At 39.3% G+C, this 12,825-nt stretch overlaps 2 pseudogenes across 1 annotated transcript; both read right to left on the reverse strand.

Moving 5' to 3' along the window:
• Window positions 1-5,628: 5,628 nt before the first annotated feature.
• LOC103343681 (protein STABILIZED1 pseudogene) lies at window positions 5,629-10,472 on the reverse strand (annotated as a pseudogene). Its single transcript, XR_514982.3, has 3 exons — window positions 7,021-10,472; window positions 6,458-6,774; window positions 5,629-6,159 (listed from the first exon to the last, which is right to left on the reverse strand). The product of XR_514982.3 is annotated as a protein STABILIZED1 pseudogene (transcript).
• Window positions 7,038-7,880, reverse strand: LOC148915840 (protein STABILIZED1 pseudogene; annotated as a pseudogene).
• Window positions 10,473-12,825: the final 2,353 nt, after the last annotated feature.

The raw sequence follows: 12,825 nt of genomic DNA on the forward strand, positions 1-12,825 counted from the left end.
AAATACATCTGAAAATATTCTACCTATATTGTTTGACTTGGCATCAAAGCCAGGTTTTCTGGTGACCTGTGTGTTGTGTCCACCCGTGTTCTATCCCTATTTTTTTTCTCTATCTGCCGTGTGTGCCCTCCTGGGTTTGCGTTGTCGTGTTGTAGTGTTCGTGCATCTACTGTGTTCATGTCATTCATGTCTTCGTGCATCTGCCGTATTTGTGCCTTTGATGTGTTCCGATGTGTACTCTGTTGTGTTCGTGCCGCTTCGTGCATCTGCCGTATTTGTGCCTCTGCTGTGTTCTGCCGTATACTCTGCCGTAATCTGTTGAATTTCTGCTGCAATCATGGGTGATAACTCCATTGTTGGTGTTGTTGCTGCTGCCTCTACAAATTTTGTGTCTCTGATTCTATTCCAGGTACTGGCTCCAATACTTGGATAATTGACACTGGTGCTTCTGATCATATGACTTATGATGCTAAATTTTTTGATGAGTTGTCTAGTAACACCCGTGACCCATACATAACTAGTGCTAATGGCTTGCCCTCTCCAATTACTGGTGAGGGCACAATCTCTCTCACTCCTACTTTGTCCTTGTCTCGTGCGTTACTAGTTCCCAATATCCATTGTAACTTGTTATATGTTGGTCGATTACTTGATACACTTAATGCTTCTGCTACTTTCTATCCTACGCATTGCTCTTTTCAGGATCTCAAGACTCACGAGACGATTGGGTATGATAAACGGATAGGGGTTATATTATTTGACATTGCCTTCTGCACTTTGTGATCGTGTCGTTAATCTGTTCAAAGTTGCAGTGTCAAAGACAAACAACAAATTTGGTTATGGCATCGTCGCTTGGGACACCCGTCATTTGGCTACCTTAAGCGTCTGTTTCCATCTTTATTCCGCTCTTGTGATGAGTCAAGTTTTAAGTGTGAGACATGTATTTTGGCCAAGAGTCATCGCACTGTGTTTCCTTTGAGTGACAGTAAAGTTGCAAAGCTTTTTGATTTAGTGCATTCTGATGTGTGGGGTCTCGCTCGCGTTACTTCGAACGGATTTCGTTGGTTCGTCACATTTATTGATGATTGTACCCGACTTACTTGGGTTTTCTTGCTGAAAAATAAACATGATGTTGCTTCCATCCTTCCAGAGTTCTGTACTATGGTGTCCACTCAGTTTCATGCTCAGGTCAAAGTATTTCGGACTAATAACGGAGGCGAATATGTGAATAACACTTTGGCATCTTTCTTCCGTGCTCAAGGTATTATTCACCAAACGACAACCTCATTTACTCATTAGCAGAATAGTGTGTCTGAAAGCAAGAATCGTCAGTTACTTGAAGTTGCTCGCTCCCTTATGTTGGACATGTTTGTTCCCCATCATCTTTGGGGGTATGCTATTTTATCTGCTGCCTATTTGATTAATCGTACACCTAGCCGGGTTCTTGATTTCAAGACTCCACATGATGTGTTTGGTGACCATATTTCCCCTGTCTCAGTCTCCAAGTTGCCCCATAAAGTCTTTGGGTGTGTTGCCTATGTTCATGTCTACTCTCATTAACGGAGTAAACTTGATCCTTGTGCTCTGCGATGTGTTTTTATTGGTTACTCGTCTACTCAGAAAGGTTATAAGTGCTATCATCCACCTACCCAGAAGGTGCATGTTACTTTGGACGTGACTTTCCATGAAGAAGTGCCCTATTATGTATCTCTCTCCTCTCCAATTCAGGGGGAGAGGGGGAGTGAATTGGAGAGTCTTGGATTGGATAATGATGTGTTTGAAGATGCTGCTCTTGGGAAGGAAACGACCTGTCGCACTGAAGCAAGTGACCGATCACCCATATATGAAAACGAAACTTATGGTTCCTATGAAGAAACTACTGATCGCCCTTTGGAACTCGATCAGTCGCCCATATCTGGAGATGAAACAGGTGCTCTCGGTGTCATCAAGCAAGTTACCATCCTTTGTATCGAAAATAATGACAGTGATTCTTGTATGTATGAGTTCGATGTAATACCCCCCTCTGCCCTGCCATTGCCCAATCTACTCATGATAATGAATCAAGTGAGGTAATTTCTAATGATCTACCTGTGTCAACTTATCAGTTACCCCCACGAACCACTCTTGGGAAACCTAAAGTACAATATTCTCCTGATATACATGCCAAGTCTAAGTATCCCATTAACTATTTTGTGTCAACTCATCGTTTGTCTAAGTCATATGCATCATATTTGTGTCAATTATCTAGTGTATGTGTGCTAACTAAACTGCATGATGCTTTATCTAACCCAAAATGAATGGATGCCATGAATGTTGAAATGGATGCCTTGAACAAGAATAAAACATAGGATTTAGTTCCTTTGCCACGAGGGAAGAAAGCTGTTGGATGCAGATGGGTGTTTACTTTGAAGCATAAAGCTGATGGTTCCATAGACCGTTACAAGGCTACATTGGTAACAAAGGGTTATACTCAGACCTATGGAGTGGATTATTTGGAGACCTTTGCTCCAGTGGCAAAGCTCAATACTGTGCGTGTACTATTGTCCTTGGCTGCTAACCGCGACTGGCCCTTATTACAATTCGATGTCAAAAATGCATTTCTACATGGTGAACCTCAAATAGGAGATTTACATGGATCTCCCTCCTGGTATTCCTGTAACCTCTAAGGAGGGTGTTGTGCGTAAGCTGCAAAAGTGTTTATATGGATTAAAGCAGTCCCCAAGAGCGTGGTTTGGGAGATTTGCAGCATCTATGAAGAAATTTGGGTATGTACAGAGTAACTCAGACCATACTTTGTTTCTAAAGCGTCATAAAGGTAAATTGACAGCTTTAATTATTTATGTTGATGATATGATTGTGACTGAAGATGATCAGGCAGAAATGCAAAATCTTCAGAGTATCTGGCTTCCGAGTTTGAGATGAAGTCATTGGGTGATTTGAAGTACTTTCTTGGGATTGAAGTTGCTAGATCTAAACATGGTATTTTTCTGTCTCAAAGAAAATATATTTTGGATTTACTTGCAGAGACTGGAATGTTAGATTGTAAACCAATTGATACCCCTAGTGAACAGAATCATAAGTTGGGGTTGTATCCTGATCAAGTCCCTACAGATAAAGAGCGTTATCAACGACTTGTGGGGAAATTGATTTATTTATCTCATACACGTCCTGATATTGCATATGCAGTGAGTGTAGTGAGTCAGTTTATGCATTCTCCTAGTGAAGATCATATGGGTGCTGTGATGCGCATCTTGAGGTATCTGAAAGTAACTCCTGGAAAAGTTAATGTTTTCCAAGTATGGTCATACAAATGTGGAAGGATACACCGATGCTGATTGGGCAGGTTCGGCTACTGATAGACGTTCTACGTCTGGGTATTTTACGTTTGTTGATGATAATCTTGTCACTTGGAGAAGCAAGAAACAAAAGGTGGTGTCTCGATCTAGTGCTGAGGCCGAGTATCGTGGAATGGCTCATGGTGTATGTGAGTTACTGTGGTTGATGAGATTATTGAGAGATTTTGGCTTTGGGCCTAAGAAACCTATGGATTTATATTGCGATAATAAGGTTGCGATTGCAATTGCTCATAACCCTGTACAACATGATCGTACAAAACATATGGAGGTTGATCGAAATTTCATTAAAGAAAAGTTGGATGCGGAGATTGTTTCTTTCCCATTCATCGTTCTGAGTATCGTTAGCAGATGTCCTTACGAAGGCTGTTTCTACTAGTATCTTCCACAACGCGCTTGACAAGTTGGGCATGCGTGACGTCTTTACTCCAACTTGAGGGGGAGTGTTGGCGAGATATCCTAGTCTTATTAGGATATTTCTTTCTTATTCTATTAGGATTTTATTTGTTTCCTTTTTGTATAGATATTATGTAATTAGGACTTTTCTTATTTCCTAGTATAACCCTACTAACCTTGTATTATAAATACTTTCTTTCGGAGAATGAAATACATCTGAAAAATATTATACCCATATTGTTTGACTAGTTTATCCCATATGCTTGGTTTACCAATGAAAGAAAAAGAGAACAGAAATTATTCTGATTATTTTTTTATTAATCGTTTACTTATCACTGATTCGCTACATGTAATAATTAATACTTCACCAAACACATTACAAGTAAATATGAAGAAAACTATAACATATTTGAAAATTTTAAAAGGCATGCCAACGGCACACACACACACAACTATGATGCCGTGGGGATTCGCACCTAAGATCTCTCATATGCATCTCAAGACCTTTTTCCACTAGATAGATCTTATTGGCAAGCAAGTTAGAAATAACCATAAATGGATATTGAGTTTGAAGTTTGATGGATCTTTGGGATGTTGAGTTTTAGGATGGTTTTATATGCTAGAAAATGAAAAAAAAAAAAAAAAAACATATGTAGCAAGTTGTGAATTTTTTAAGTTGTAATGACTAACAATATTGAAAAAATGCAAAAGGAAAGAGAATTTAATATACTCCATCTCGTTTCTTCTCCATATCTGCAATTCTCCTTGGCTCTAGGGGATCTCTCCTGGAACCACCCCCTTCGGTTAATAATCCGGGCCTCTATCCCCCATTATGTTGTGGAGAGGTTTTCCCTTCCAACTTTTGTTGGGTTTTGTCTGCTCCTTGCTGTTGCAAGGGTTTGTTTATTCCTTTTCTTGAGGGTTTGTTTCCCAGTCTTTTGGGCTAGTTATTGGTTGATCTTGCTAGATCTGCTACTTGTGCGGTAAATCTAGTGTTAGATCTCTCTATACTAGAGGTGGAGCTGTTGAATTTGGTGGATCTACTTTTATTGTGCTTGGGGATCAAGGGGGATTAGGAGATGCTGTGATATTCTTTGGAATGTCCTTGTGGAAGTTGAGCGGTTATGCCCTCCACTCTTAGGGTGTTTCCTGTCCCATGAAGTTTGAGAAATTGTTCTCCATCTTGATCTTTTTTAAGCACTGGTTGCTGCAAAATTAGGGTCCTTCTCATCTGTAAGTCCTTGTTAGCTGGGTTTCAAGTTGTATATTTGTTTTTTAACTATCTTGTAATACTTGTGCTTAGTTGGTGTTGTTACAATCTGTATTGCAAGAACCTCCTTCCGGGGCTGTGTTCTTATTGTTGTATTCTGGTTTGTGCCTTGTTTCTTCAATTGCATTGCTATTGTTTTGGAAAAAAAAAAAAGAAAAGAAAGAAAGAGAATTGAACATGAGCCCAAACCATCTTAAATTGGTTTGATTTGATTCGGTTTTCTTCATGATTTTGGACTAAACCAATTGTACTTAGTTCGGCCTCAGTTTCAGACCCCAAAACAGAAACCGTACAATTTTCTAAAAGTGGACACATGGTCAGTCCACTACGGCACTACTTTCCAAAGATCGTAGAACAATTTGTAACTTAGAGAAAAAGGAAGATTTGAAAACCAAATAGTCTGGTTAAGTAGTAAACTGGCTCAATTGAGCTAAAGCATCCACTGCAAAAATAACACTTCTCTGAAAATACGCTGAACTTGTTGAACTGTTATTGCACTATTACTATTTTAGTCATCATGCGTTATATATTACATTATGGTAAACATATCATCTATGTCATTGTGATTGAATATATAATACAATGCTAATTTTCTGTTAGATTTAACTAAAATTTAGGGTAAATATGACTTTTCATAATTAATAAATAAAGAGAGGGTTAAAATAAATACAAAATTAGAACAAATTGAAGGAAAAAAAAAATTCATGACACCCAAACCCAACACCCGTGTAAATATCGGGCTCCATTTCATAATATATCCCGACAGAGACATTGATGTCCCAATGAATGTATCAAATGAGATGAAATATAAGTTATGTAATGCCCCATGCATAAATCCACAGAGTATTACAATCCAACATCTCCAATGCATCACCATCTAGATGTCATATATGTAACCCGAGCAGTTTATAAGTCAAACCTTCTCGAGCTTGTCCTTGTCTCCATAATGAAGTTTATAATCATGACCATCATCAAAGATGAGTTAAGAGTTGATAGATCGGCTGTCTTCTTCAGATGGATTGGACCTTGCATAGGGGTTTTGGGCAGCTGAATTTGGCCTTAAAACTTCTGAGTATGGGTATCTTGCTCAAGACACTCCGTCAGAATACTCAGATGTCACTACTGAGTTTTGGACATTAAGTCCTGAGTGGTAGAATGGGAGAAAAATGGTTAGGATACAGTTCACGGTCCAAATTTGAAAAAGGTACTTCTCTTCTAAGTTACCAGCAAAAAGTACATAAGGAATAAAAATCCAGATTTAAGTATTAATATACTAGAAAAACTCAAAAAGATTTCTGTAGAAGAATAAGCTTTTTCCCAAATAAAAAATAACAGATCATATTATGGGGGAGCTAAAATCAAAAGAAGTTTAGCCTTCTGGGTTCTTTCTGATGATATGTGAAAGTTTGGATTAATAAATAATAGGTTTTCATGAATTTACCTCCTAAGCATAGTCCATATACATAAATTAGGCCACATCTCCTACAAGAGCAGATAAACCGATACGTTGATCATAACTCTGACTGCCTCATTGCCTGGAGGTAATAAATTAACAGGAGAATTTAGGACAAGAAAGAAAGAAACTAATTGATCCAACTAAAATCATGTATCCCAAGGCAGATTAATCCAACTTCCCTATGACAGCATGGTGACTTCCATGTTCGCAACTATTGCCAAGTCGTTTGCGAATTCTGCTAAACAAATCGATCAAGTGTAACTGCATATGCATCCACTGTAACATTTCTGTTTTTCCATCCCCTGTAATATTTCAAGAACTATTAAAAATAACTTCTTTATCTATACAGATTTCAAGTCAGAACAAATGGATGCAGAGCTGAGCTGAAATAAAAGCAATCAAATGGAAATCTTTTGGAGGAAACAGTCATATAATTAAGATGTGAAACAATTGCAGTTCCAAATTCTGGGATAGATATACATCAGCATAGTTTGTCCACCAACTACTTCTAAGTAGCAAAAATCAGAAGCAAAGGCTAATTTTTATACCTCTATGATAAGCAGAACTACTGTTTATTATTTTCCGCTGCCGCCACAACTTTCTTCAAGATAGCTTCAATTGGTTGATGGGAGTTCTCCACAGCCTTTGAAATAGGTTGCCATTTTTCTCCATGCTTTGGCCCTGCAGCAACGCATCTGTTCAATACATCCTTTTGGTTCTCCTCAGTACCATGCTGAAGTTCAAATTTGTAGTATAAAGCCCAAAAATCCCCAACATCGGGGGCAAGCATTACTGCCATGTTGAGCCAATTCCTAGCTTTGTCCAACTTCCTGTTATGCCATAATAACTTGGCCACAGCAGCAACAACATGGGGATTATGATGACATTTCTCAAGGGCATCTTTACTCTTTGCCTTCCGTTGGGGACGAGCTACCATCTCGAGAGCTGCTGCCCACAAGATACCACTATTGGGACACTCCTGCAAAGCCTTTGCCATCAAAATATCAGATTCCTTCTTCTTGCCATGCCTCAATTCAGCTCGAACAGAAGCAAGCCACAGTTCAGGGTTCTGAGGGTTCTTCTTCCTGGCAATTGTGAGAACTGCGCGAGCTTTACTTAGCCCAATCATTTTCTCCTCTAGATTAGTGAGAGAAAGCCAGAGTTGTAGAGAATTGGGGCAGTGCTTCAGACCTGAGTGATAGGCCTTTTTGGCTTTTTCCAAATGATCAAGCTGTTCCCCTAGCTGTCCAAGCATTAACCACAATTTAAAGAATGAAGGGAAGCGCTTCAAGCCTTCAACAAGAAACTTCCTCTCCTCATCAATGTTCCATAATTCCCTCTCAACAATTGCAGATTTCATCCATACTCTTTCGTTACCTCCCCTTTCTAGGGCTTTGGCAAGAAGCATCTTAGCTCTCTCAGATTCGTGATTCTCAAACTCAAGTTTAAACGCAGCAAGCCAAATTTCTTGAGAGTTGGGAATGGCAGCATAAGCTTCTTGGAGGATTGCACAGGCAGCAGGCACGTCCCCTGCAAGCCACTTCTCCTTAGCACCAAAAAGCCACAAGTTTTCAGCCTGTGGGCAATACGTCACTGCTTTACGAAGCAAAGCAACAAGAGATTCCCTAGTACCATGGCTCTTTTCAAGTTGAGCCGCTTTCCTCCATATGCTCTTCTTGGTTAAAAAGACAGTAAGTGCATGCGCATAAATTGCTCAGGCTGTTTCAATAGAACCTTTTTTCATGAAGTCCTCTGCATCAGAAACCCATGTCCTCTTCCTATCTTCCTCCTCTACACCAATCCCAATTGCGCTCCGAATGATAGCTTGGCAAGTCATTATAGACCCTGCAGGTTCAGCAGCTTCAGCCTCTTTCATCCATGCTTCTCTATCAATAATAACCGCTGTATTTTGCAAAGCCCTTATACCTCTTTCAATAATCTTCCCAACCATGGACACATTCCCATTAGCTTCTTCCAACTTTGCGGCGGTGATCCAAATTGCAGGCTCCTCCGATAGATTCTCCCTTGCCTTATTGAGGACCTTCTTGGCGTTCTCATAAGTTTCCAATCTTGTGAGTGCAAGCCAGAATTCAATGTGCAATGGATAACACTCCACAGCCCTTTTGAGCAAACTTCTAGCATCCTCCTCATTCGCTAGATCCATGACCGCCTTCCACAGCCTAACAGAATCAGGAATGTGTTCCAACCCTTTCCTCAAGACCCTGCTCTTGTTCAAATCATCATGCTCCAATTTCGCAGCCTCCATCCACAAGCTGACTGAATTGGGAATAAATTTAACTCCCTTAGCAATAACAGCCTTAGCATCTTTGGGGGTAGCAAGCCTACAAGCCTCCAACCACACATACTCACTCTTAGGACACTCATCACACCCTTCCTGAATCAATTTCCTGGCTGCCTTCATCTTTCCTGCCACTTCCTCAAACCTTGCTGCCGAAATCCACACACGTGGGTTCTTAGGATTTGACTTCATTAAACTCGTCATCAACAATCTAGCCTTGTTTTTATCATGAACGTCTGTATCACTTGTGATGCTCATACTTTTAAGATCAGTAAGATACCCTTTTGGGTCAACAACTGTCAACCCCGAGACAGAATCCGAAATCCTATCCAATTTCAAAGACAACACTATATCTCTGCCTTTCCTCACGGCAGTCAAATCTGTATAAGTGGGATCTATTGCAGTAACAAGCTCTTTCTCTTGCGTTGCCTTCTCCAAAAGGGTATCCGGCACCGGCACAAAGCTCTCAAACCTCCTATTCTTGTTTCTCATTGAATAATCCCCAATTTCAGGTATACTCTCCCATTCTTGGGCAGACAATGTGTGCAAATTCCTCTTCAAACTTGCAAACTGCTCTGTAATCTTGGGATTGGAAGCTCTGTACTTTTCAATCTCTTCTCTCAACAGAGCCTCTCTCCTGTCCTTTCTCCTGGAGTCCATTCTCTCATCAACTGTTTTCCACATTGCATCAGCCTTCTCATCATCTTCATCCAGTTTGGCATCTGGTGCCAACAACCCAACATCGTTGCCTTCAAAATCATCAAATTGCTGATTCTCATCGTACCCTTTTTCCTCCCCTGCTTCCTCAAGCTGCCCAATTGCCCTATCGGGCAGCTCGGGGGCAGATCGGGCAGGCCCAATGTTGGACCTTATGGTGAACCCAGAAGCACCACAGCCAAGCCCAGCGACATAACCCTTAGGAGGCTTGGAATTGATGAAATCAAGGCGGGGTTTGGGATTTTTGTGGGGTAGGGTGCCACCGAAGAAGGGGACGTGGAGGGTTAGGGTAGAGTAGGGTTTGATGCCAAGGTCGGCGAGGAGGGTGGAGCCTTTTTGGGTCAACAATTGGAGGCTTTGGGAGATGAATAGGCGCTGGTGAGAGATGGGTATGTTGGAAATTTGTTCAATTTGGAATTTCAGAGATTGGAGGGTGGTGGTGTTTGGGTTTAGGTTTAGGGTTAAGGTTTTGTGGTTGGGGGATGCGATGAACACCATTGCTGTGATTCTGTGATTCTTGCGAGTATTTGCATCTTGAAAACTCACTCTGCTCTCCAACAGTGTGCTGCAAACCTGCAATGAAGGGCAAAGTTTGTGATTTGAGGCATGAGATTAATATATAGAAAGGCATTTGGGTTTCCTTGACGGAATAGGAATAGGAATAGGACTAGGATTATTAATAGGCTTGAAGTTGGTTTTGTGCGGTCTTTTTCTTCCCAAGTGAGAGAGGAGACGGAAAACGCGCTCGGTAGACCAAAGATGAAAACACGGAAATGGTTTTCCGGCATAAGAGATTTTTCTTCCGAACCTCCTTTTTTTCATTGATTTATCATGCCCAGATTGTAGATTCATAAATATTTGATAGCAGCAAAGTACTCAATAAACACAACCAGCTAGAATTACTCAACATACTTTCTCTCACATCATCTATCAGATTCAGACACAGTGCCCACAATCACGTTTGCCATTAATTCAGATATTATCCTCATAAAAAGAAATAATATCATTTAATTCAGATATTATCAAGTCCGACTCGATTCCTATGAATTTGGGTAGAGACTAAACTCATTATATTATCTATGAAACCCTAGCCCCGAGGCTCCTAAATAGACGACTTCATTCCTCATTCGAGGTACATCTAAACCTACTACTAATACCCGTTCTCTCTCCCTCTCCACTCTCCATATTTTCTCCACACGGCTCTGGCCACCACACACTGCCTAGTTCACACTATACATACAACGCCTTTGGGCAACACCCCCAGGTATGGTCTATTTACTCATGTCTTTTTTATAGGAATCGAGGAAGAGAGAGAGGGAAGATCGAAGGTTGAAGGATCTAGAAGCGAATATTCTCCCGCGAGATTATTTGCACAAACAACATCAACGATGTGAGTCTTGGCGACGAAAACATCCTTGCATTTTTTGTCTTTCTAATTTCAGTTTAGGGAATGAAATTTCTTCAAGAGTTTTGGGAGCTAACAAAACAACCAGTGGAGGCTTTTTAAATACAAGCTACTATTTGGGAATGAGGAATTAAAATACAGGATCTCATATATCTCATTGATGTAAACCACTTAAACTACAAGTTTCTTGTTAATGAAAATTGATATGTTTAATCCAAAAGATAGCGAGATATGAAGGAATTGAAACCTAGAGTGAAGGCACTACTTACATTTTTTTTCATAATTCCTTCTAAGGCAAGTCAAGTATAATTCGGTTTCACTTTAATGTGATGTGAGCATCTGATTTTTAGGTGTCAACAAGAATATTGATTTATGGTTTTTTTGTTTTTGTTACCAAAGTTAAGAATGGAGAGGAGGAAAAACTCACACACACGAGTACTGTGAGAGTTTGAACTCAGGACCACTTAGGAGTGCACCAAAGGCCTGAGTGAATCTAACTAACACCCCTAATAACTAAGATTTATGGTTTATAACAAAATTGAAAGGATGAGAGATTCAAATTTGAATTTGAACTAAATTTTATTTAGCTATATTAGAACTAGGGGTGGTTGCGGTTCGGTAACGCAATTTTTACTTAAACCGCAAACCGACCGACTATTTGCGGTTTGGTGATTTTGAAACCGCAAACCGATCGCGTTTTGCGGTTTACAGATTATGTAAACCGCAAAATGCGGTCGGTTACCGAGAATTAGCGGTTTAAAACCGCGAGTTCTTAAGCATTCACAAAAATATAAATTCACAACCTAAATAAATAAATACACAACATCAATTTCTCAAACATATATAAATTCACAATCTCCTCAACTTCTGAAGCATTCACAACCTATGAAAATTAAAGTTACAATTCCAAACATTCTAATTAAAATTAAACTTCTCAAGCATTCCAATTCCAAATCCTTTAAAGTTATAAACCAAAAGGAAAATGCAAAACAAAATGAATTAAAGTTACAACAAAAAAGAAAAATCCAATTCAAAGTTAATTAAAGTTACAAACTAAAAGGAAAATGCAATGCACCAATGTTACAAACTCAATCATGGTGGTGAGTGGATTTGAAGAATCCCGTTGTGTTGTTTGAGCACCAATGTTATTTACAAATAAAACAACATAGTTTAGTACATTTTATTATAAGAAGAAGCATAAATAACATTAGTATAAATAAACTAATTACTTACAAGTTATCATATGTTCCATTTCCTTGTAAAATTCAATTTCATCATCCGTGGTTATACTTTGCGGTTTGCGGTAACATAAGTTTTGAAAATCAAATACCGCAACGCAAATGCGGTTCGGTTCTTAATACCGCAAATGCGGTTCGGTTTACTGCGATTGCGGTTTCATTGCATAAATTGTCGGTTGGTTTTTGCGGTTTTCCGATTTAAAATGCCACCCCTAATTAGAACTACAAGTCCCACCAAGAATTTCAATTTTGAAACTTTAGAATGCATACACTCAAACGGAGATACAAAAGAAAATAAATAAATAAAAATCCTCATAATAATATAGACTTACTATAAAAATAAAAATAATTTCTTTTTGGATTTATTTGCTCTGTTGTAAAATTACCAATAACAGAGTCGGTGCTTGTAAGCACAACTCAGGCGACCATTTTGTGTGCAAATTTAGAATCCGAGTCCTTAGCTCTGACGCGTCTTGGTCCCGGTAAAATCGCTAATTTTAATTATTCTTAAGCCCCTGTAATTCCGCGTATCTATATGTTTATCTTTACCTTGCAACTCTTTTAATTGCATATTTGTCCTTTTCCTTTTTTGTTACTAAAATATTACAAAACGCATTCAACAATATTTCATAATCTTGTTTTACATTTTACAAGAACTCAACTATGAAGAACAAGGAATTTCTTGGTCATTCCA

Source organism: Prunus mume, linkage group LG6 (assembly GCF_029339155.1).
Source record: "Prunus mume cultivar Tortuosa linkage group LG6, ASM2933915v1, whole genome shotgun sequence".
NCBI lineage: Eukaryota > Viridiplantae > Streptophyta > Magnoliopsida > Rosales > Rosaceae > Prunus > Prunus mume.